General features: G+C 36.7%; 2 non-coding genes across 2 annotated transcripts; both read left to right on the top strand.

Annotated features, from left to right (window-relative positions):
- Positions 1-2,082: 2,082 nt before the first annotated feature.
- TRNAC-GCA (transfer RNA cysteine (anticodon GCA)) lies at positions 2,083-2,154 on the top strand. Its single transcript has one exon. It is a non-coding gene; the product is annotated as a tRNA-Cys (tRNA).
- A 413-nt stretch (positions 2,155-2,567) lies between these two features.
- TRNAR-CCU (transfer RNA arginine (anticodon CCU)) lies at positions 2,568-2,640 on the top strand. The gene has a single exon. It is a non-coding gene; the product is annotated as a tRNA-Arg (tRNA).
- Positions 2,641-26,476: the final 23,836 nt, after the last annotated feature.

The following is a 26,476-nucleotide window of genomic DNA, read 5'->3' as shown; positions in this document are numbered from 1 at the left end:
ATGCTTAATTAAACAAATAGAAATAGAGTTGTACGTGGATGCTATTATGTATTCCATACATATGGAGCTACAAGCAGCAAACATTGCAAAGATGGAGTAATAAACAGTGAAAATCACATGTTCTCATGTCCTCTGCACTCAAAAGTTGATAGCATTGACTAGAGAAATATGATAAATAGATGCATCACATTAAGGTGCCACATTTGATCACGTTATTGGAAATATTAGAAGAATACAATCGCCTTGAAGTTGGTTTAAGGATTTATAATAATGATAGATGCAATTTTTAGCTAAATTACAAAAGAAAAAATGCACCTTGAAGTTGGTTTAAGGATGCATAATAATGATAGATGCAATTTTAAATTAAATTACAAAAGAAAAAATGCATTTTATTGTACAAAATTAAAAGAAATTAATTTTTTATCAAGTAATTTAGAAAGGAAAAAGACTATACAATTAATCAGATCATTCTACTACTTTTATAGTTGTAGCTATGCCTTCCCTTATAGCCTGACTAGCTAGAGGTAGGGAAAGGTATAACCTCATCCAGAGAAAAACTGATATATTGAGGGAACCCTAGTTTACACCATACGTTACGACACACTGATCCACCACGGGGTGGTAGTTTTAGGTAGATTTTAGATTTAGTCAATATTTTAATTATTAGTTTTATAAGATAAGTATTTGGATATAAAATCAAGATTTTGAATAGTGAAAATTTGGAAATGTATATACTAATTAAGCAAATGGTAAATAACAAGGTAATGGACATAAACTAGAATGAATTTAAATGTTTCCATTATTTATTTCATTAAATGAGTATTTTCCATATAACACTAAGATCTTGAGAAACCTTAATATTGAAAATTTATAAATGTGTATACCAATACCAACCCAACAAATTGTAATAAACATGGTAATGGACATAAAGGGTGAAGTTAAGAGGCACCAAAATAGTATTTCATACTTTTAAATGACGACACGATTATAATTCATATATCTCAACTTGATGCTTTAAGGGGTTCTCATCAATGAACCTTCGAGGATAACAAAGGAGGTCCAAAGCCTAACATTGTTGAATAGCTTGCTTGGTTTAAAAATCTTATTCGAATCTATATTAGATGGGGGGTTCTCACAAGTAGGTGGATAGAACCCAACATGAGGTCAACAATGAAAAGGGTTTTGTTAGGAAGAAGAAACTAACGATGATATAAGAAGTTCAAGCAAAGGATCGTATTCAGAAATTTACAATCAAAATAAGTTCAAAATGCTACTTTCCCAATCATAAATGAAAAACCACAATTAAGAGTGAAATGAGAAAGAAAACTAAAAATAAGATTATGTCAGAGATATCATATAATGATATCACCATACTATCATATCCTCATCCTAAGAATTACATTAATGATCAACATACTACTAAACAATAATCAAAATAATTAACATTAAAAAAATTAAAAAGCAAAACCTAAAATGAACTAGAAATTTCTTAAAATTGCATGAGTGATTTTCAAAACATTTACATAATTGTTAATGATAAAAAATATCAAAACTTCCTTTTCATTAATAAAAAAAAATATAAAATTTATTATTTTTTCTTTATAAATAAAATATAATTTCATTATCCATAAATTTCAAATGCTAAAAAAACATATACTTCTTTATAAAATATTATAAATTCAAATTTACTAAATAAATAGTATATATTTTCCTAAATTTTAGAAATCAAAAAATTATATAAAAATAAATCCTCATTTCATAAACAAAATTTCTCATACACTAATTTAAAATATCATTCTGCAATAACTTTAAAATTAAATTATTATAAGACAATGTGTAAACCATAAAATTTTCAAAGTCACCAATAATATTAACTTCAATTACAGTAATTAATTAAATTATTATTAAACATGTGTAAGCCATAAAATTTTCAAACTCACTAATAATATTAACTTCAATCGTAATAATTAATTAAATTATTTGTTCATGTTCCGTAGACCCTCATCCTTGTTCTTATGTTTTCAATTTACGAGGTCTTTTAATGAAACAATTTGGAAAGAGAATGCAAACCATAAAAGGAATGGGCCTATAGCTCAGTGGTAGAGCATTTGACTGCAGATCAAGAGGTCACCGGTTCGAACCCGGTTGGGCCCTCGTGGCTTTAGTTTTAATACACTAGGTAATAGAGCCCGGATCCCAGTTGTGCAATTATCAGTGTCCTAGTAGTCTGAATCGGGCAACAGAGAGGAAGAAAATTGAAATTGTCATTTAGATTTGTGCAATTGTACCCGGACGGTACACAATTGTTACAGGATTCGAACAACTTAGTTGTGAAAAATGGTGGGAATCAAAAACAAAAAATGGAAACGGCTTAACTTATATTAAAGGAAATATTGTACCTAGTTTTCCGCATGCGCCTGTAGCTTAGATTTGTGCAATTGTACCCGGACGGTACAATTGTTACAGGATTCGAACAACTTAGTTGTCAAAAATGGTGGGAATCGAAAACAAAAAATGGAAACAGCTTAACTTATATTAAAGGAAATATTGTAGCTACATTTCCGCATGCGCCTGTAGCTCAGTGGATAGAGCGTCTGTTTCCTAAGCAGAAAGTCGTAGGTTCGACCCCTACCTGGCGCGATTGTGTTATCAAACCTTTTGGAAATATTATGTATTTTCACGTTGTGGAACTTTGCTTTTGTAAACTGATAGTTCCGCAGCAGGATTTCACAATGTATGACTAATGTTGTGTGAAATTCTCACAGCTCCAATCCATCACAATGTTTTTAAATGGATAAAGTTTCTATATTTTAATTTTATAAAACTACTGAACAGAGTTTTATTCAAAATATATTATGTATTTCCAGGTTGTGGATTTCACTTTTGTAAATTGATATCTCAGTTGCGGATCAACAAGATTTCATTTGCTGAAATGGATCTTTAAGGGGTTGCTATATTTGTTTTCTCGGCCTCAGTTTTCTTATTGAGCAGGCAAAAATCGGAGTCAAGATGCTTGGTAAGTCTGGACTTTTATGAGATTTCACACTGTTTTTTGTCAAATGAAAAAAACAGTTATTTATATTATGTACCAGTTCATTCGTCATGATATTATCAAAATTTACCAGTACATTCTATGAGATTTACCAATAAATTGAATGTACCAGCACATTCTATGAAATTTACCAGTAAATAAAATGTACCAGTACATTCTATGGGATTTCACAATGTAATGCTTGCACTTAAACCTTTCATCATTCTTTAACAGAACACAACACACTGTAACACTTAAGTCTTTCATTATCCACAAATTTTATGTTTTGTGGAGTTTTCACAGCTCCAGTATTCAGTTTTTTTTCACCTGCAGCCCACGACTGTAGGGGCTTATTTGGACTTATCCCCAGATCGGACCTGATCACACTTTCACAATTTGCATCCTCAGATATCGAACCCCTTCAGATTGTTCAGTCCTTTTTTCATTCATCCAGGGCCAAGGAGAAACCTCTTCCCTAGAAGGTCGGCCCTAAACAGAAAAAGAAAACCCCTAAATTTAAAAAGATCTTTGTTTGTAATTTCACGGAGCCAGGTAGGAGACCTGCGAATGGAATACAAGAGAAACAATGCCTTTAAAGTTTTCAGAAGAGAATTTAACTGACTCTCGGGCCCTTAGAGAGGGCGAGCCCGTTACAAGGGATCTTACATGAATTTGATGTCCATTAACATCAGGGGCCTGGGAGCAGCCCGAAAAATATACTCCCTGCGTGGTCTTAATAGAGCGGGAGAGCCCGTTACTTACATGAAAATGTCCATTAACATCAGGGGCCTGGGAGCAGCCCGAAAAATATGCTCTCTGTGTGGTCTTATTAAGGTGCACAACCTGACTATCATCCTCCTTCAGGAGACCATGTGTTCACATGATAAGACTTGGGATTTTTTACTATCCATTTGTCTGGATTGGTATGTATGCGCTTCTAATGCCACTGGACATTCAGGTGGTCTGGGTGTTATGTGGAACCCCAAGGCCATTACACTTCATGCATACATCTCATTTGTTGGGATTTTACTTACAGGTTACCTTCCGGGGTCGATGCACAGATTTCACATCCTAAACATCTATGCACCATACTCTGGAAGGAGAAAATTCTGGGATCAGGTATCAGAATCTGGCATCCTCGGCCTGGACTCACTGATCATTGCAGGAGACCTTAACTTTTCTTTGGGGAAGGAAGAAATTTGGAAGAAACACAAATGTTTTCCACATGTATGCAAACAAGAAGAAACTATAAAACTCTATCATAAGTATTAAGGATAAGGAGGGAAATGTGATAAACACTCAGGTGGATATTGAAGAGGAGGTCGTCAATCATTTCAAAAGACAATATGAAGAGCAGACGAATATTCATTCCGCTCAAATGAATTTCATCTCAAATTTACTTATCATGTTCATTGAAGAAGATAATGTTGTCTTGCGGGCGATAACTAACGAGGAATTGACAGCAATTTTAAATGCATGCCCAAAGTACAAAAGTTTGGGTTTTAGGCTAAAACCAAATAAATATGGAATAAAGGATTGGGATTGGTTAATAGAAAGATCTGAAAAGAAAAATTTGGGATGGACTCTAAAATCACCGATTATGGGAGGGCGTTTGACTCTCATGTGGTCAATTCAACAAAACATCTCCATATACTGGATGCACTTGTTTGTGCAGAAGGTGGATTTTATCATGGCTAGATTTTTATCGTCGAGCCTCTACCAAGAGAAAATACTCATTTGGTAAGATGGGAAAAGATATCTAGGCCTATGGATCAAGGCGGGTGGGGCATTTTGGACACACATCATTTTAGTAGGGCCTTGAGCATCAAAAACATGTGAAAGGTGATGTCAAAAGAAAACATACGGTATATGATTACAAGAGACAAATATATGAATGGACATCATTTTACCATATGGATCAGGGGAGGAACCAAAGGATAGAAGAGAACTTCATATATCTGGAACATGTTAAAGAACTGTAATTCGATGATGAACTTTTTGAAGTGGAAAGTAGGAAACAAACAAATAATTGAGATTGGTTTGGATGCCATTAATGGCATAACGAAGAATCACTCTTTATCGATAGACAAAATACGTTTCCTCCATAACAGGGATATCAAATACATTTCTTAGATCAAGAAGGACCACAATCATTTACTTTCATTCAAAACTAGTATAGGGCGACAAATTTGGGCTTCATGGGCAATCAAGCAATTGAATGGGAAGCATATACCAACAAATTACAAGCAGCAAGAATATGCATTATAGAAAGGGAGGATAGGATGATATGGGATGGAAGGTATAAGAAAAAATAACCAATGGTAAAAGAGATATATCAGAATATTACAAGAACAAATGAAAGTTACACTAGTTTCAAATGGCTAAAATTTTGCTTGACAGTAGGGAATACCTCAGAGACTCATGTTTTGGTTGGCTGGCCATTCATGGTCGTATCCTCACATGGGGTTAGCTACAACATATGGGTTTCAACGGTCCCAATATTTTCCACATGTGCAAAATGGAAGCTAAGGACGCAAATCATCAGCTATTAAAATGTCCTTTTGCAAGGGCAATATGGGATGGAGTGCTGGGCACACTAAACATTGGCACATTGAAGGTGCATATAACATTGACAAAATGTATGGGACATTGGATTAAAAACCATAATTCACATTGTTACCTTCCATTCTTCATTATATGGACTATTTGGAGGTTTAGAAACTCTAAAAAATTTTAGATGAAAGAGCCAGTGGTTAGGGAAGCCACTCTTCAATTTGTGGCATACTACGAAGAATGTGGAATCAGGACAAAAAACACACAAAAAAATGCCCAAAATCAAGAATATTAGCAGAAATTTCTCCTTATGTTTTTTTGATGGGGCCTGCCAATAGAGGAAATGTGGTTGTGGTGCATACATCATAATTGAAATTGTCCATTTCTATCACTACTGGTAGGAGGGTACAGGGACAAATAGTAGGGCTGAGATCATTGCACTATGGGGCATCCTTTTAATGGAAAAATGGTTGGATTTGGATCATCTACAAATTTATGGGGATGCAAAGGGCATTATAGATTGGGTAAAGGATTATACAGATTTTAACCCTCCAATTCTATCAAACTAGATGTCACGCATTAGGACACTGGTAAGCTCCTTCCAGGACATCTCTTTCTAGCACATATATAGAGAACAAAATACAATCACCTATCAAAAAGGGGCATCACTATGGTTCTAGGTAAGGTTTTTTTTCCTGTTTATGAGTAGATATCCTCACCAATGCTACCAACATAGATTATTACTAGAAGACAAAACAGGTGACAAACCCGTTTCCAAAATGATGAAAAAATTGTATTGTATTTTTTTTTTACATTCCGAAATGTAAGTCACAGTACTATGAAGGTATTTTGTTGGACATACAGACTTATGTAAAAAGGAGGAAATCACAGGGATAAAAAGCAAGATAGTAATATCTATGTTAAGAACATGAATATTCTGATAGAAGCAGAAACAAAAATGATGTAACTCACTTATATTTCATAATATAAAGTTTCGTGTTTCTTCCTCCTCTGGAAAAAAAATTAGACCATTCTTTCAATAAAATCACATTACAATTATTTTGTCGACCCGTTTTGAATTATGTATCTTGAGGATGCGATTTTAGCTTTTGGAAATTGATATTTCGACTGCGAATAAATAAGATTTTTTTTTTAGCAGGAAAAAAGCGTCTGTTTTATATTATGGTTAAAACAATACATATATATGATGGACAGATCATCCTCATAAATCTGATGGTATCCGATGGTAAATACTCGACATTCAAACATCTAAAGCTATATGCTAATATATAACAGAGACTTTGAATCTATATTTGCTCTGCCCCTTCCACAATATTTCTCAGATTCACACAATGGGAATCTAGAAGACTAAAATGCATCTTTGATCATTAACATGTTCTACATATAGCTATATTGAAGTAATATTTCTTTTGTCTTTTCTATACAAGACCATATACAAAATTTGTACAAAACTTTTACAAAAAAGATACAAAGATTTTCAAGGTACTTATCTGTGTTGATGTTCTTCTTTTTTGTGTTGATCTTCAGTACTCTATCCCGACAGCTTGATGTTATCTACTTCTGTCACATCTGATCCCATTTTTATCAGGATATGCATACCTTCTTCTGTGGCTAGTAATCCTTTCTTTGACATTTCATCCGCGATCTTGTTGTGTGCCCTGCTAATGTGCTGAATGGAAGGTTGATGAAGAGTATTCCATAGGCTTTGTATACGTCTCAGCCAGCCTTGTAGTGAATTTTGTTGGATGTTATTCTTCCCCATAACATGATCAATCATACATCTGGAATCCCCATAATTTTCATTTGTGGGATATCCAAAAATTTGATAAACCATAGTAATCCCCATAAAGCTATTGCTTCTGCTTTCATACTTGTTCCCTCACCCACATTCCAGTGAATCCATAACTCTTGCTCTTCTGATAGCTTTATCCAAATTCCACACCCACATCTCCCTCCTTGTGTTGCCCCATCAAAAAACCCCACTGGGTAATTGGTGATATGCACCCTCCCCTTTTCTACCTTCCTTTTTTGCTTGGTGCAGTCTTTTTGATTTGATATAACCCACTTCTCTATGAATTCACATATTGCATTTTCTACCCATCTATTGGGTCCAAAAATCAATTGATTTCAACCTTTCCAGATCTTTTAGAAGACAACCAAAGTAAGCAATCGCCTACTTTTGCTTTGTGTTCTCCACCATTTTAAACATTCCTCAATTGTATTAAATTGTATGAATGGAATCTACAACTTGGTGGTGAAGTGTTTCTAGATGCTTATAGATCTAGGACAATGTAAGAATAAGTGCCCATTATCCTCATCATTTTTCCTACACAGATAGCAAATCCCAAGACCATGATGATTCTTCTTTTGTAAGTTTTCCCATGTAAGATTCTTGTTCTGCCAAGTTAACCAAAGGAAAATGATAATTTTTATAGGAATATTAATTTTCCAGAACTTGTAAAACCAACAATATTCCACATTCTGTAGCTCCTTCAAGCATAATTTGAGATAGCAGTCTGCCACCTCGATCTCTCCTGATTTCTTCTTTTTACCAGCCCATGTGATGCAGTCCCCTTTGCTGTCATAACATATCCCTGCATCTTTTAGTGATTTTACAAACTGTAGCCAATCCAATTTGTACTGTCCTGTAAGGTTTAGTTGGCTGGAGTCAAGCCAAATTGGAATGTTACCATTCCAGTCACTGATCAACTGGCTCAATATGAAAATGCCTTTTCTATTCAGATGGTTTATTAGTTCCACTGTACCAAGAGGAAACTCACTTGATCCTACAATGTTGTCTTTTCCCAACATAATACTATTACTAGATCCAAAAATCCATGAGATGTTCTGGAGGAGGATGTTCTTGACCTTGTTAAAACTGTTCCATATCTGTGAACCACATTTTTTCCCTATTGCTCCTTGTCTCATCCAGAAGGAAAAATCCTTATTCTTCATGTACTTAAATCAGATCACCTTTCCCCATATGCCTCTACTGTTGATGCCCCGCCATAAAGATTTTAAAATTAACGCCCATCCAAAATTTTAAGATTTAAAACACCCCATCCACCCAATATTTTTGGTTTAGTAATCTTCTCCAGCTTAACCAAGTGATATTTACAGCTCCTTCTAGCACCTGACCAAATATAGTTTGTCATTATGTAGTTCAGTAGATTTATAATCATCTGTGGAATGCAGAACAAGTGTGCCCAATAAATCCCCAGTTGTGTAAGAACTGACTGTGTGAGGATGATATGACCTCCCATTGATAAACATATGTATTCCCATCCCTTAATCTTGGAGTAGAATCTTTCCACCAACCACATCCAATCAACATTTTTATAGTTTCCTGGTTTTAGGTGATACCCCAAATATTTCATTCCATTATCTAAATTTACTGCATTTACCCCAAAGCACCTCTGGATATAGCTGATATCATCATGGTTACATGATCCATATAAGATGATGGATTTTTGTTCATTTTGAACAAGACCTGTGGCTTTTCCAAACTTTTTTAGAATTAATGAAAGTGAATACCATTTAAGTATGTTTAACATACGCCGCGATGGATCTTGAAAGGGTTTCAAATAAAGCTAGATATTTTAGATAAAATCCCGTGCAACATTTGTTTAAAATGGATTTATATATTTGCTTTTCTGGCCGGAGTCTTCTTATGGAGCAGGCAAACACCAAAATTAAGATTTTGTTGGGTGTTTGGTAAGTCTGGGGTTCTATGGGATTTTCACAAGTTAAATCTTTAACAATCCTCCAATTTTATACCGTGTGAAATTCTTCTCACATCTCCAGTAATTAGTGAAATACTAGGAATGTAAAATGCATTTATTTATTTTTAAATCGATAACGCTTCTAGATTTGACTGTAGAAAATTTGAAAGGATATTTAATGTTTCAATCTACATATTTTTTTATAATTATAATTTTTAATTTATAGTGATATTTTCTTAATTTTTGGTCCAAAAATTTGAATGCTCCAGATTTTTCCATGCTGAAGTACATTTTCAAGTACATTTTGCCATGTTTTGGAATGGCAGACATTTTTCCAGATTCTGGGTGATTTTGGGGAGGCCATCTAGGGAAATCTATTCTATACGCTGACGACGAAGGATTAGCGACGGTTACAGATATTGCTGCACTTTTTGGGGTGAACATTCATGCGCTGAGTGGTGGTTTTAGATACTTAGGCTATTTTATCAAGCCTAATAGTTACTAGCTTAGGTACTCATCTAGTGACTGGACTTGGCTAGTAATGAGATTCAAAAAGAGGCTAGCATTGTGGTCTAATAAGTGGCTTACTCTGGGAGGTAGATTAGTGCTGGTAAAGGTTGTTCATCAGGGCTTGGTGACATATTGGATGCACATCATATGTATCTCTGCTAAGGTTATTCGAAGGATGAAGGCGATTATGGCAGATTTCCTATGGGGTGATGTTGGGAGGAAGTTTCATCAGGTAAGTTTTGGGGATTTATCTAGAAAGGTTTATAAGGGTAGGTGGGGTATTTTAAATTTGGAAAATTTCAATCAGGTTTTATTGATAAACGCTTTTGGAGGGTTGTCTCTACAAAAGGTATATGACACTATAGAATCAAGAATAAATATCTGAAGCAACATTCCTTGATCTCCTAGATTAGAGCCAGTGCACCTATTAATAAGAAGGCATCGTTATGTTGGAGAAGTCTTAAAAAAGTAGCCGCGTGGCTGGTGAGTAATTGAAGGCGGCCTGTGGACAGTAGTGAATTAGTGGAGGTTAGTCTCGATGCCATCATGGGAAGGCCTAGGTATAATCAACTATCTTTTTCCTTGATACACTTTCTTCATAGTAGGGATATTAGGTACATCAAGGAATGCCTTCCATGGTGAATAAGCCTCTGGTGGGCTTGCGCACTCAATGGAAAGGGGCAACAGGCATTGGGTTATTTGGGGACCTCGCTATTGAGTGGGATGGTTGTATCAACAGTATTCAACATGCGGGTATTTGTTATACGGTGGATGTCGACTAGTTGACTTGGAATGGACCCATCGTAAAATGACAGCCTGTTGTTCAAGACATATATACCTATTTGACTCAGGGGTATGCTGGCATCCCTCAATTTGGATGGTTTAAAGCGGTGTGGAAGTGGGATATCCCACTAAAATTGGCATGTTTTGGGTGGCTAGTGGTCCATGATAGGATCGTGATATGGACTAATTTATTGAAGATGGGATTTGTGGGGGCTGGGAGGTGCGCTTTATGTAGGGTATTTGTGGAGGATATGTGTCATCTATTTCTGCGATATCCATTTGCTTGTGCAGTATGGGAAGAGGTTCTTAGTTCATTGGGGATTTTCTTTAGGTGGGAGGATACCTCTATCGAACGCTGCTTGTAGGTTTGGTTAAGGGAGCAGATGGAATATAGGGCTTTCCCTCTATACATTTTCTAGGGATTATGGTGGGCTAGAAATGCCTTGATATTCGAGCAAAGGGATCTAGATATGAGGGAGACTTGTATTAGGATATCATCATTTTTCTTAAAGAAAGGACTTGTGACCATTGCACAAAAAACCAGGTACATTATAATAAGGCATGTGTGAGATAATTTTCTAGTGGGTTTTTTTGATGAAGTGACATCTATAGGGATATGTGGAAGTGGGATGATGATTACTTGTCAGGGCACAAATACTGAGGCCAAGATGTTCGCTATATGGGGCATCCTCTATTGCGCCACTTGGTTGGGGATTATAGAGATCAACATTTTTTGCGACTCCAGGCTCATAATTGACATGGTTAATAAGCGAACTACTCTTCAGACCTCTGACCTGTATCACTGGATGGTCATAAAAGAGTCATTACTGCTCTCATTCCATAGGGTCTCGCTCTCAGACATTTTTAGGGGACAAAATGTGTAGGCAGACAAATTATCAAAAGATGGGTGCTGTGAGTCTATGGATCACAGAAATTTTCGTTCGACAGACTTATCTGAAAGTCTCATCATTATTGGGGCATTTTATACTTATCTTAATGTCTTAGTATGTAAGATCACCCACTCCTATTTTCTACACTTTTATTTGGAATGACTTATACACATAAGAATAAATGTAATGTTTCAAGTCGGCCATCAAATTGCCAATTTGAAAATTAGACAACCATTATGGTTAAATAAAGAAAATACATGTAAATACGAGTCAAATTTAAGTCCAGATAAAATCTGAGAATTTACCAATATTTTTCGATTTCCATTTCAATTTTGCAAACTCTAAATATAGGATTTCCCTTTTAGCTGAAGCATTCAAATAATACAAGTTATATTTCTATTTCTATTTCAATTTCACAAACTCTAAATATAGGATTTCCTTTTCAGCTGAAGCATTCAGAGATATACACATTTTTGAACCCTGTTTAAGGTCAATCCACCTATCATAAAAAGTGTTTCCATGTTGGTTTTTGAACTTGTTTAATGTCAATCTTTTACTATCACAAAAACCGTTCCCATGTTGGTAAAAATGCTGGTAGAGAGGCTCAAATAGATTGAATAATTTTATTAAGAAATTGGTTTTCTCATGTACCAATCAACTCACACAGTAAATATTTTTTGCTTATTTTTTATTTATTTTTTCCCACAACAACATTGTGAGAGAGTTGGCTCAGAATGCCATGAATTAGGTGGTGGAATCCAAGGCCTATTGGCAAGAGGATTGGAGCTCCTAAACGACCACAAAAGGTTTGAAGTCATTACACACATATATATGTGTGAGAGAGATGTATTTTGTTATATGAGGAATATGTTTTTTCAAATAGTGTGGGATTAATTTGTTGAAATATGACAACAAAAATGTAATTATGGGTAAAATTGAAAATTATTGTTAGTTGGTTTTTATAATAGGATTCATAACAAGGAGTTATGTAACGAAGTGCTTATATTATTTGGGATGACTCGAGATTCATCTTTTGATTAATAGATTTCCAATTTCTTGCCCCGTGGAGGTTTTCTTGACACACTATCAAAGTTTTACCATGTAAATTTGTTTTGTTTACTTGTGTGTGTGTATTCAGTTTCCTATTCAGTTTCTCTATATTTCCTTCTTGTTTAATGAACTCTTGATACCAGCAAGTGGTATTGGAGCCGTGAGAGAAATCTTCCATTGTGAGGATAACAAAGTAAATGTTTTTAGAGCCGCATTCTGAAGTTTGAGTCCAGTCAAACACAACATAATTGTTTTTTTTTAGCCCTGCCACGCAAAATAATCGTGAGGGTTACTACCATCTGACAATCGCTGAAGAGGGACACCCTGTTGCCGTTAAGTAAAGAGCCCCACATCAAAGAGAAACTAAATTATTCCATAGAGAGAGGTTAAAGAAGCCACAAGAGAGAGATGTTGTCAACGTTGAGAAGCAGCCGTTGCTGAAAAATTGCAATCTTTGAGCCTGTGTGGAAAACAACAGAGCGTTGCGAAGGAGCAAGGGGACAATCGTGACTATGCCATAGAGGAGAAAGGGGTATGAATGTTGCCTGCCAGTGCAAAGAGGTTGTCTTCGACCTGCATGTTCGAGCCGCCATCAGATAATGAAACCCTTCCCACTGTTGTCGTGTTGAGTAAGAGGGGCAACCTTTAGAGCCCGTCGTGCAGAGACCCTACCGCTATTGTGTTGAGTAAGAGAGGTGACCTTCAGAGCCCATCATGCCGAGCAAGGTTGCTGTGGAGTTTACCTACAGAGCCACAAAGAATTGACCAAAAAAAACCTGCAATTGTGCTTGCTGGTTGAACAAAAACCAAAATAAACATGTAATTTTTTAAATTTGATAAAATTATTGTTGAATGGAGAAATTTGGTGTATGTAATTTTTTATAGAGGGTTCTGTACAATTTTTTCTAAACTAAAAATAAGGGTGAAGTTTATTTTTAAGAAGAAAGAAACCCTTAAATGTTTTCTAAAACCCTAGCTAGAAGAGGGAAAATCAGAAAGAAAATTTGAAAACCCTAGTTAGAAAAAGGAAATTAAAAATTTGAAAAAAGTTAAACCCCAGAACCTTAGAAATAAAATCTATAAATATTTTTTTTAAGAAAATGGCAAAAATGGTGAATGCAAAGTTCGAGGTGGAGAGGTTTACTGACAAAAATAAATTCACATTGTGGAAACTGAAAGTTAGGGACTTGCTAGTGCAACAAGGGTTGCACAAAGCATTAGATGGGGGTGAAGAAGAAACTTGTTGGCATGAAAAATTTGGATCAGGAAAACTTGGATGCCTGAGCTCTCAGTACCATCAGGTTATGCCTGGCGGATGAAGTTCTCTTCAATATTGTTGAAGAAACTTCAACAACAAGTTTGTGGGGAAAACTGGAAACGTTGTATATGATCAAGTATTTAACCAACATAATTTATCTAAAAGGAAATTGTACGGTTTTCATATGAAGGAGGGTACAAAAATCGCAGAACATTTAAATGTTTTAATACACTGATTTTCCAATTGTCAGATATGAAAGTTAAATTTCAGGAAGAATACAAAGCTATCACTTTGTTGTGTTCTTTTCCCGAGTCATGGGACCACTTCGTAACTTCTATCAATTTGAGCACAACTGAGTCTTTGAAATTTGATTCAGTTGCAGGAGCTCTATTAGCTGAAGAAGTAAGGAAGAAGTTCAGTATTGAAACCTCTGCATCAAAAGCCATGGTAGCTAGAGGCCGGTCAAAGGAAAGAGGGGAGAAAGAAAGGGGCTCTTTTAGGTCAAAATCAAAGGGCAAAAAGTGTAAGGCCAAATGCTGGTACTACGACAAAATTGGACACCTCAAGAAACACTGTTGGAAATGAAAGGAGACTGAAAACCCAAAGAAGGAAGAAAATCAAGTTGATTCATGTATGATTGATCAAGTTATATCTGCTGAAGGATTAGGTATAGTAGATGATCTAATTAAGAATATTAAATTAGCGTGTTAGGATCCTCCTCAGATTTGAAACAAAATGCTTTCATTGTGCTTAAGGATTCATGAGTTTTGCAAGTGTAAAATGAGTTTTTATGTTATTTTTATGAACAATTTTAACATAAATAAGAGACTAAATAACAACATAAAAATGTATAGAACATCATCAAAAACACATCACAACAGGAACATGATGAAGGAGTTCACCCCTCCTAAGCTATGTCTCCTTGGTCTAGCTTCTAATGGCTTGGGCCTTTCTATTATACTAAAAAGTGCAAAAATATGTGTTTACAATGCTCAAATACTTCGGAACCCTGCTCCAATGAGTCCAGAATGTCTAAAAATTGCTACCTAGCCTCTTTTCGCATCCAATTTGGTCGAAAACTGGAGAAGTTATGACCTCTTCTAGTTTCTCCACTATTCACTTTACAATTTGCACAAAATTCAGCATCATCCTACAAATTCGCCCCATTTTATGCTAACGGAGTGACAAATTCACCGAATTTCGTGCAAATTTGTAGGAATGTTAATTTTTCCATCGAGGCCTTAAAACTAAAAGATTGGTCATATGGGGGCCATGTGCCCAAAGGCTAGCCCCCGACGCTGGCCACCTCCCTACGGTGATCACAAGAACATGTTTGCAAGCGTTCACATGTGGACAGTTTGTTTGGCGGTCAGGCTAGCGGTTAGATTGGTGGCGGTAACAGTTGGCAGTTACGTTAATTGTTTTCTGAACATTCACATGGGGGGCAGTTAAGTTCGCCCGACCCCCCAACCTTGTCGACATTAAATAACAAATATAACCTGCCACCCTTATGGTTAAGAAACAACTTGCGGCAGCATTGGTAAGTCTTGGTGCTATGCTATGGGAGGTCGCGGGGTCGAGCCCGACCTCCGTCTTGTTTGACATAAAAATTTTGAAAGTGCCATTAGGAGGACACTTGTTAGCTTAAGGCTTAGCCATGTGTCACCTCCTCATTGGCCAAAACAAAAACAAATGGACCAATAGGACAATACCAATGAATTATAATACTCTAGGAATATTCCAATAATATTCCCCTTGCCACCTACGCAATATGGATGCCTAGTCAGCATCCTTGTTAGCCACCTGCAAAGTTTTTACCTATTTAAGAAAGTGAACAGATCGCATTATTGGGAGAATACGATGTCTGTTTCGCGTAAAACGAGTTGTGCCAGATTCAGGATGACAAGAACTACGCGGTCATTAAGGTTCCACACCATTCTCACAATTTTGATTTTTGAGCATAATTTTGAGCACCTCATCACTCCTCCCCATTGGAAGCCTTTTGGACTCGAAAATATCACTTTCAGTTGTCCAGCAGGTGAGGGTACAATCCCATCACCTTTCCATTCTCTATCCATTTGGATTTTGAAGGATTTGTACCCTTGAGCCCCACTCGAAGATAGTCAACACTTCCCCTTTTCGATGTCCTTGTTCTTCTATTAAGTATAGTGTCTTGTTGAAGCTCATCAAGGAATTTTGGAGAAAAGTCTTCAATAGATGGAATTTGAACATTCTCTCCTTGATCTTCAATCAAAGGAGGTTCATATTACCTTAAATTATCAACATTAACAATAGCATGAATGTCCATATATGGAGGCAAATCCAATCTAAAGGCATTGTTACCAATATTTACCAAAATTATGAATGGACAATATCTAATTGGTTTTAGCTTTTTACCTTCTCCTTGGAGCCTCTCTTTGCTAATGTGAAGCCAAACTTCATCAATGACTTGGAACTTGTGATCTTCACGATGCTTGTCATGCCTTGCTTTGTACTTGCCTTGACTCTTTTCAAGTTGTTCTTGAACTTTTTGGTGTACCAATTGGATTTGTTCAATGAACTTTCTTGCTTTGTCTATGTCGCTATGACCATCAATAGCAACATATTTTCCAAAAATGAAATCCAAAGGAGATTTAGGCAAGTATTCCAAACATGCCTCAAATGGAGATGATTGAGTTGAAGAGTGCTTGGCCCAATTGTAAGCATGCTAAATATAGTGCAAATGTCCATCCCACAATTTAGGATGCTTGCTGTAATACCCATGAAGAAGATGCATCATTGTTATGTTCACCACCTCTGATTGTGGATGAAAAGTTGTACTCTTTATCAGTTTGGTGTCCGTGAATCCCCACAAGCTTAACCAAAAATTTCCCAACAAAGCGAAAATCTCGATCACTAACAATGAATGTGGGCAATCCAAAATGCACCCATACATTCTGAAAGGATAATTGAGCAATTTGTTTAGTAGTAACTTTATTTTTACATGGCATCAAAATACACAATTTTTTGAACCTATCCATAACAGTTACATACAAATAATCATGACTTGTTTTTGACAATGGAAGGCCTCCTATAAAATCCATAGAAACACTCTCCCATGGCCGTGAAGGAACCGAAAGTGGTGTGTACAATCCTAACTTCTTATTGCTAGGCTTACTGATTGCACATAATGAACATCCTTTAATAAAATGAGACACACTTTCAAGCATATGAGGCCAATAACAATACCTCTGTAGATGTGCCACCCTCTTACTTACACTGAAATGACCAACAATAAGAGAAGTATGTGCCTCTATTATGATGTTAACTCTTTCTCCTTGTGGAATACAAAGCTTTCTAAGATGGTACAACAAGTTGTCATGCAGATGATAATCCAATTCCTTTACTTGGTTACCTTGTCTCAAGCTCGCATAAACATCTTGAAAGTCATTATCTAATGCATATTTCTCAATATAACTCTCATGTAAAACAAAATTATGCTTGCATAAAGTAGTTGCACTAACAATAGGCCTAGGAAACATATCAACAACTTTATTGTAGATACCTTTCTTATACCTGATTACAAAGTGGAATTGTTGAAGAAAACCCATCCATCAGAAGTGCCTTGATTGTTGTAACTTTGATTGAGATTGCAAGTATTACAATGGTTGATGATCAATGTGAATGATTGTTTCCTTACCCATCAAGTAGTATTTCCATTTTTTCACACTTTGCACCAATGCATACAATTCCTTGTCATATGTAGGATAGTTAATCACTGCACCATTAAAAGTTTCCGAATGAAAACAGATAGGCTTACCATGTTGCATGAGGACTGCACCCATGGTGTAGTCACTAGCATCAGTCTGAATCTCAAATGATTGTCTCAAGTCTGGAAGTGAAAGTACTAGAGTTGAACTGATATTTTCCTTCAATGCATCAAAGGCTTTTTGCTATTTGCCTTCCCCCTGAAAAACTTTTTTCACACTTGTCAATGCATGTAAAGGAGCTACTATAAGAGAAAAGTTAGCAATGAATTTCCTCCAATATTGGGTTGCTCCCAAAAAAATTCTTACCTCAGTAACTGTCTTGGGCCTTGGCCAATTCAAAATGACATTAACCTTGGAGGGATCTATTTTCAACTCATCTCCTCTAACAATATGACCCAAGTAAACTAAAGAAGTTTTTTCGAACTCACACTTTGACATCTTAAGATACAACTATTCTTTTTTCAAGACATCAAGTAATTTTCTTACATGCATGACATGTTCATCATGAGATTTACTGAAAATTAAGATGTTATCTAAGTAGACTATAACAAACTCATCAAGAAATGGCCTCAACACATCATTCATCACACGCATGAATGTAGCAGTAACGTTACATAAAACAAAGGGAATAACTAGCCAATCAAACAAAACTTGTTTTGTTTTGAATGTTGTCTTCCAAATATCTCTAGCTATTCTAATTTGATGGTAGCCACTCCTTAAGTCCAACTTAGTAAAATAATTTTCATTTTTTAATTGATCAAGTAAATCATCTATTCTAGGCAGTGGGTAACGATTCTTTACTGTAATTTTGTTTAATGCACGGAAGTACACACACATGCACCATGTTCCATCCTTCTTTGGTAACAAGACAATAGGTGAACCACATGATGAGGAAGATGGTATGATGATCCATTTATTCAACAACTCTTGAGAGCCATTGTCGAAAAGTATATCAATCTTGTTATGTTTTGAGATCATCTTTATGTGAAAAAGTTCTATCCTCCTCTTTTCATTTGGAGTTTCATTTTGTGAATTTGAAGAACTAGTGCTAGCAATGGATTATTTTCCTTTTATACCCATGGTTGTGATTTTAGTTTCATTTCCCGAATCAGATCCCAAATTCTGTTGAGTGGTTGCAGTTGTCTTTTGTTTTCCTTTGTTGTTTAATTTTTTTGGTTTCATTTCGGGATGAAGCTTCCAACAATGAGCTTCATCATGACCCTATCTGGAACAATGTTTGCATGTTAATCTATCTCATTCTTTTTTGATAGATGCATTTTCCTTTCCCTTCCCTTGAAACCCTTTTCTTTTCCTTTACTCTTAAATGGATTTTTACTACCTTCTTTTGGAGTGTTTTTCCCTCTTTCCTCAAGATGAGTGGCTTTCACATACACATCATCTAGATTATTGGGATTAAACATTAAGATTGTATGCCTAAGGTAATTGTGTAAACCCCCTCTGTACTTCAACAACATGTCCTATGATTGCAAATCTACACCTAACATTAAAGACCTTTTTCTGAATTCTTGGGTGTAATCTTGCACATTTTTACCTTTAAGCTATGTAAAGTTATGCCAATTCATGATGACTTTCTGCATATAAGCTAGAGGGTATAATTTTGTTTTGATTGCAACAATGAAATCAATCCAAGAAATTGAGATCTTACCTTGTTTTTTTTATCTCCTCTCGTGTCTTTGATTCCCACCATACTAGTGCTACACCCTCCATTCTCAAGGAAGCTAACTGAATTTTTATGTCATCCTCTTGAAGGTTTTGAATTTTGCAATAGACCTCCAACTGACGAATCCAATTATCAAGCTTCTCTGCATTCACTTCACCATTATACATGGGCAGCTCAAATTTAACATCAAGTTTTAAAAAAGGTGATTTACCAATTCCTTTTGAAGTATGATGATGAGTATGAGTAAGGGTTGTGTTAGTGGAAGACGATGAAGATGCTTGTGAAGAAGAAGATGACGAAGATGGTGGAGAGGGTGGAGGTTTGTCTCCATTCCCATTACCTCCTTTTGCATTACCTCCTCCTGAAGAACCTTCTCCTTTGGGAGGTTTGGAACTTTCACCTTGCAGCTTGGTATTCCTCTCTTCATATAGGATCTTCACCATCCTTTTCATATCGAAGAAAGCCTTCCTAAAGACCTTCTCATATTTTGTCATGTTTGTAGGTTCTCCTTCATGAGACATGCTCTTTGGAGTCTCAACTGCAACTTGAGGACGAACTGGTGTTGGTGATTGTGGCAACCTTGCCCTCCTTCCCCTTGACCCAACTTCAGGTCTTCCATCCAGATTTTCTTCTCCTCTTTTGAGTTTTAACCTTGGAAGCATGACATAAACTTGCAAATAGTTAAATCCTTTTTTCACAAAGAAAACCTAGTGCTCTGATATCGAAATTATCTGATTAAGAATATTAGGTTGTTGTGCTAAGATCCTCTTCAGATTAGAAACAAAATGATTTCATTGTGCTTAAGGATTCATGAGTTTTGCAAGTGTAAAATGAGTTTTTATGTTAATTTTATGAGAAATTTTAACATAAATAAGAGACTGAACAATATCATAAAAATGTATAAAACATCACCAAAAACACATTAAAGCAGGAACATGATAAAGGATTTCACCACTCCTGGGCTACGTCTCCTTGGTCCAACTTCTAATGGCTTGGGCCTCTCTATTATGCTCAAAATTGTAAAAATATGTGTTTACAATGCTCAAATGCTTATGAAACCTACTCCAATGAGTCCAAAATTTCCAAATATGGCTACCTAGAATTTTTTTGCATCCAGTTTGGTCGAAAACTAGAGAAGTTATGACCTCTTCTAGTTTCTCCACTATTCGCTCTACAATTTGCACAAAAGTCGACATCATCCTACAAATTCGCCCCATTTTCCATTAACAGAATGACAAATTCCCCAGATTTCGAGTGGATTTGCAGGACCGTTAATTTTTTTCACCGAGGCCTTAAAACCAAAAGATTGGTCATATGGAGGACATGCACCCAAGGGTTAGGCCCCAGCGCTGGTCCACTCCCTCTGATGGTCACAATAACATGTTTGCAAGCATTCACATGTAAACGGTTGTCTGGTGGTCAAGCTAGAGGTTAGCTTGGCGATAATAACCATTGGTGGTTACATTAATTGTTTTCCGAGCATTCACATGGGGGGGGGGGGGGGGGCGGTTAAGTCCGCCTGACACCCCAATCTTGGTGGCATTAAAAAACAAATATAACCCGCCACCCTTATGGTTAAGAAACAACTTACGGGTAGGTTGGTAAATCTTGGCACTATGCTATGGGAGGTCACAGGGTCGAGCTTGACCTCCACCCTGCCTATCATACAAAATTTTAAAGTGCCATTAGGAGGACACGTGGCGGCCTCAAGCTTAACCATGTGTCACCTCCTCATTGGTCCAAACAAAAACACATTGACCAATAGGACGATGCCAAAAAAACATAATATTCCAAAAATATTCCCATTGCCACCTAGGTGGTATAGATGCCTAGTCAACATCCCTGTCAGCCACCTGCAACTTTTTACATGTTTGACAAAGTGAATAGATCATGTTTCTGGAATCATATGGTGTCCATTTCACGCGAAACGAGTTGCACCAGATTCAGGATGACGAGAACTACACGATCGTTCAGGTTCCACACCATTATGACGACTTTGATTTTTGAGCACCTGTTCAGTAGATGAAACTTTACCTGTATGTAACGTCTCTCACAATTTTGAAAATTTGTTTTTGGACTCTGGTGGTTCTCATCACATGAGTTTGCACAGAAATTGGTTCACATCATATGACACTGTGAGTGGTAGTTCTGTGTTTATGGGTAATAATGTATCTTGTCAGACTGTTGGGATGGGAAATATCAAAATTAAAATGTATGATAATACAATTAGAACATTATCTGATGTTAGACATGTACCTAAATTAAAGAAAAAATTTATTTCTTTGGGAGTGTTGGACTCGGATGGTTACAAGTTTACAGGTCAAAATGGAGTGTTGAAAGTCTCAAAAGGCACCTTGGTTATTATGAAGGCAAAAAAGGTCGGAAATCTTTACAGACTCAAAGGGATTACTCAGGTCCGTGAGGCAACGATTGTGTTAGATAAAGAAGAAGAAGGCACTCACCTATGGCATCAACGATTGGGCCACATGAGCAAGAAAGGTCTTCAGGAACTGATGAACCACAAATTGCTTCCTAATTTGAAATCCTTGAAGTTGGACTTCTGTAAACATTGTGTATGGAAAATAATGTAAATAGAGATTTAAAATTGGAAGTCATAATAGTAAAGAAATTTTGGACTATATTCATTATGATCCATGGTGACCATCTCCTACTATATTGTATGGAGGTGCATTATATTTCTCAAAGTTTACTGATGATTTCTCCATGAAAGTTTGGGTCTATATGTTAAAAAGGAAAAATGATGTATTTAATGTTTTTAAACAATTTAAAGCAACGGTGGAAAATAAAATAGGAAAGTCAATTAAATGTTTGAGAACTCACAATGGCGGTGAATTTACTTCTCTATAGTTTGAACAATACTGTAAAGATGCTCCTCAACAAAATGGTGTTGCTGGACGTATGAATCAAACTCTTATTGAAAGAGCTAGAAGAATGATAAAAAAATGTTAATCTGCAAAAGGAGTTGTGGGAAGAAACAATATCTACTGTTTGTTATTTAGTTAACAGGTCACCTTCAGTTTCAATTAATTGTAAGATTCCTAAAGAAGTTTGGTTAGGTCAGTCTTGTGATTATTCACATTTAAGGATTTTTGGTTGCGATGCCTATGCTCTTATTCCTAAAAATCAACGCTCAAAATTAGATCCAAAATCGAAATTTTATGTCTTTGTTGGGTATGACTATGCGGTGAAAGGATACATGTTGTGGGATCCTACTTCATGGAAGATAGTCATTAGTAGAGATGTAACATTTGATGAATATTCCCTTTTAAAATCATATGTTGAAAAGTTTAAGAGGAACATGTATCGCCAAATCAACAAATTCAGTTGGAGGCTAGACCTTTTTCAGAAAGTCAAAAGGAAGGAGAGACTTCTGAAGAAAAAGGTGTTGAAAAATGGCAACAAGAAATTGTTAAAAATAAAAGTGCTAAAAATAGCAGTTTGGGCATCAGTGCTAAATTGGGCAACAAGGAATGAAAAATGGAAGTGCTAAAAATAGAAGTTCTATTTTTATCAGTTCAAGTTGGATTCCTATTTTTAAACAATCCCTGGTCTAAAATAGGAAGTAAAATTTGAATTTGGTCTTACGAGTGGTTTGAATATTAATTAATTAATTCTCCATGAGTTAATTAGTTAAGGAAAATCAAACTTGAATTCTTTGTGAGAACATGCAATAATTTCTCCACTGATTGGGGAATGTGTCCTTGATTTGCTCCACTAATTGAGGAATTAGGGATGAGTTCTATATTGAGAGGATCAATTGACTTAGTTTAACTTAGTCAAGTTTAGTTAGATTAATTTAACAAGTTGTTAAATTAATGAGATACAATTTGTTGATGCTTGCATGCATATGACAACTGTTATTTTCAGATAATTGAGTATTCTCTCATGGATAACTGATGCATGTTAGTTTAGACAGAGGCCCAGTTGGGATCAGATGAGGGACAATGTACTATCAGATGCTAGGATATTCCTAGTGAATATTCCTTGCATGAGGAAGGAATCTTCTTCCTTATATGACTGCATAGTTGGAACTGAGGTGACAACATGTATGATTTGGGCCAATTCACACGTTATGTAATTGGACCCCAATCAAAATTGCACAAGGAAATAGGGGCTTGGAGGACTTGTGCAACCTATATATACAGGCCTAGATAGTCCATGAGCTACATCATCAGAGTACAGAGAGAGCATGATAACTTTTGAGCTGATTCTTTTTGTATGTTGTTGAGGATTTCCACTTGATTGATAATACAGAAATGGGGTTTTAGGCTGGTTCTTTTCCCTGATAAATTCTTTTGTGTTATGTGTGATTGATTCCTTCTTATCAGTTATATGTGTTCATGCTTGATGTTACTCATGTTCAATTAAGCTTCCGCTAAGTTTATGGTAGATGTAGATCTAGTGTTATGCTTTAGTACATTGCATCTATCAGTTGGATCTGCAGGTGAAATCTCTACATGATATCAGTGAGCTAGTTGATATGTAGAGAAAATTCTACATGGTATCGGAGCACGGTGATCAAGGAAGAACAATATAGAAGAAGGGAGAAGTTGAAGTTTGTGGTTTCTGAATATTGAATTGAATTTTTATCACATCTATTTCACCAATGGCGTTCTATGGTTTGAGACTCGAATATGCCCTTGATGGTGGTTCGAATTATATAGCTTGGAAGGATCGCATGGAGGAAGTATTAGAAGATAATGGTCTTAAAGATTTCATTGATAAGGAAGTCTAGAAGCTAACTGATGCTACTCAACTAGCGGAATGGAATAAGTGTGTGGCTAGAGCTAGGAGAATCCTCTTGGAGGGAGTTCGAGATCACATTGTCTCGAGCCTCCATGGGAAGGAGACTCTGTTTTCGATGTGGAAAACATTGAAAGATCTTTATCAGAATAACAGTGATCAGAGGAAGCTAGCAATGAAGGACAAACTTCGAAAGATCAAGTGTGAAAATGGGGACACGATCCCTATGTATCTGAACAAGCTCACCTCATGTAGGGATGAGCTTGCAAGTGTAAGGGTCGTGACATCTGATGATGACATGGTGAGTCTAGCACTCCTTGGCCTTCCTAAGAGCTGGCACAGCTACCAAGACTCGGTTAATGGAAGGGAGAAACTGCCAGATTGGGAATGACTATGGTCGGATTTGATGCAGGAGGAGATTAGACGGAGCACCAGAGATGGTTCTTCATCCATGGAGGATGAAGAGAACTGTGCCTTAGCGAGTAAGGCAAAGAAGGGGAAGGAGAAGGTTTCTCTTTCTGAATCCAGTTCTTCCCATGGTGGGAAGAAGGTTGACAAATCGAAAGTGCGATGCTTTTGTTGTCATGAGGTGGGCCATTTTGTTACAAATTGTCCACAGAGGAAATCCAAGAAGGGATCTGGGGAAGGATCTGAAGGTGAGGAACTTGCTTCACAGTTCGAGTTGGATTTCACACTCTTCACATGCATGGTTTCATCCATGGTGGGAAGTAGTTGGTCTCTAGATAGTGGAGCTTCTTTCCACATGAACGACGACAAGAGTTTGTTCAGTACTTTGGAGGAGAAAGATCTCCAGATACTCATAGGGATGGGTAATGATGAAAAGTACAGTGTCTCAGGTGTAGCCATGGTTATTTTTCAGAGGGAGCATGGATCTCGCCTTACCTTGACCGATGTCAAGTATGTGCCAGGACTAAAGAGAAACTTGGTATCGATCACGATGCTGGAAGACAGAGGCTATGATGTAGTCTTCAGTAAGGGAAAGGTTTTTCTTAGACACATCATCACTAAATAGGTGAAGCAGATCGGTTCACAGGTCAAGAACCTATATGCTCTTGAGGTTCAAGATGCATGCAAAGCCTTGAGCAGCAAGACAACTATTGGAGACTTGGTGGTTGAGAGGGATAGTAAATTACCTCTCAACATGTAGCGCCAGAAGAAGTCTCAGGTGATTGTGGAGGAGCTACGATTGGTGTAGTAGTTTCAGTAGGTTGTGGAGTAGCCACAACAGGGGAAGTCAAGTGGAGATCGAGTAGATACATCTACTCATGTAGAGACCTCCAATAGGGGGAAACTTCGAGCCAAGTGGGTAGAGGGATCACATGCAACCATACCTCCAGGTAGGAGGTGGGGCGATGTAGAGTGATCATCCCAAGGAGGAGGGGCAGGATCCTTGAGGTACCCAACCTCTTGGATGAGACCTTGCTATGGGAGCCCCAATGTGTAGTAGTAGGAAATGACTGATTGGGTAGAGATAGATGCGGATGGAGTGACAGAGAGAGCTACAGTGTAGGGAATCCCAAGACAGCGCAGAGCATGCAGGCTGCAGCAATGCGAGAGGCACAAGTGTGTTGCACAGTGCAGGGTAGCACAGAGAAGGGTGCAACGGTGCGAGATGCATGGAGATGTTGCAGTAGCGTAGAGGTCAGAGAGGGAGCACTTGTCAACAATAGGTAGAGCTTCAACATCAGACTATGTTTCTAGCCCAACAGAGAGGTCAGTTGGGAGTTTCTTTGTTCCGAGAGTTGCTAGAGCAACCACACTTGGTAGATGTGTTGCATGCAGAACATTCTAGAGGTATAGGATTGGGTTCGAGAGGAAGCCTTTCTTGTTGAGAGGGAGTGTTGAAAAATGACAACAAGAAATTGCTAAAAATAGAAGTGCTAAAAATAGCAGTTTAGGTGTCAGTGCTAGATTGGGCAACAAGGAATGAAAAATGGAAGTGATAAAAATAGAAGTTCTATTTTTAGCAGTTCAATTTGGATTCCTATTTTTAGACAGTCCTTAGTTTAAAATAGGAAGTAAAATTCGAATTTGGTCTTACCAGCAGTTTGAATATTAATTAATTAATTCTCCATGAGTTAATTAGTTAAGGAAAATCAAACTTGAAGTTTTTGTGAGAACATGCAATAATTTCTCCACTTATTGGGGAATGTGTCCTTGATTTGCTCAACTGATTGAGGAATTAAGGATGAGTTCTATATTGAGAGGATCAGTTGACTTAATTTAACTTAGTCAAGTTCAGTTAGATTAATTTAACAAGTTGTTAAATTAATGAGATACAGTTTGTTGATGCTTGCATGCATGTGACAACTGTTATTTTCAGATAAATGAGTATTCTCTCATGGATAACTGATGCATGTCAGTTCAGACAGAGACCCAGTTGAGATTAGATGAGGGACAATGTACTATCAAATGCTAGGATATTCCTAGTGAATATTCCTTG

This window comes from Pinus tabuliformis, chromosome 7 (assembly GCF_031772625.1).
Source record: "Pinus tabuliformis cultivar Carrire ecotype Pingquan chromosome 7, CPIR1, whole genome shotgun sequence".
In the NCBI taxonomy this organism is placed as follows: Eukaryota; Viridiplantae; Streptophyta; class Pinopsida; order Pinales; family Pinaceae; genus Pinus; species Pinus tabuliformis.
This window is presented reverse-complemented; position numbering and strand designations above follow the sequence as displayed.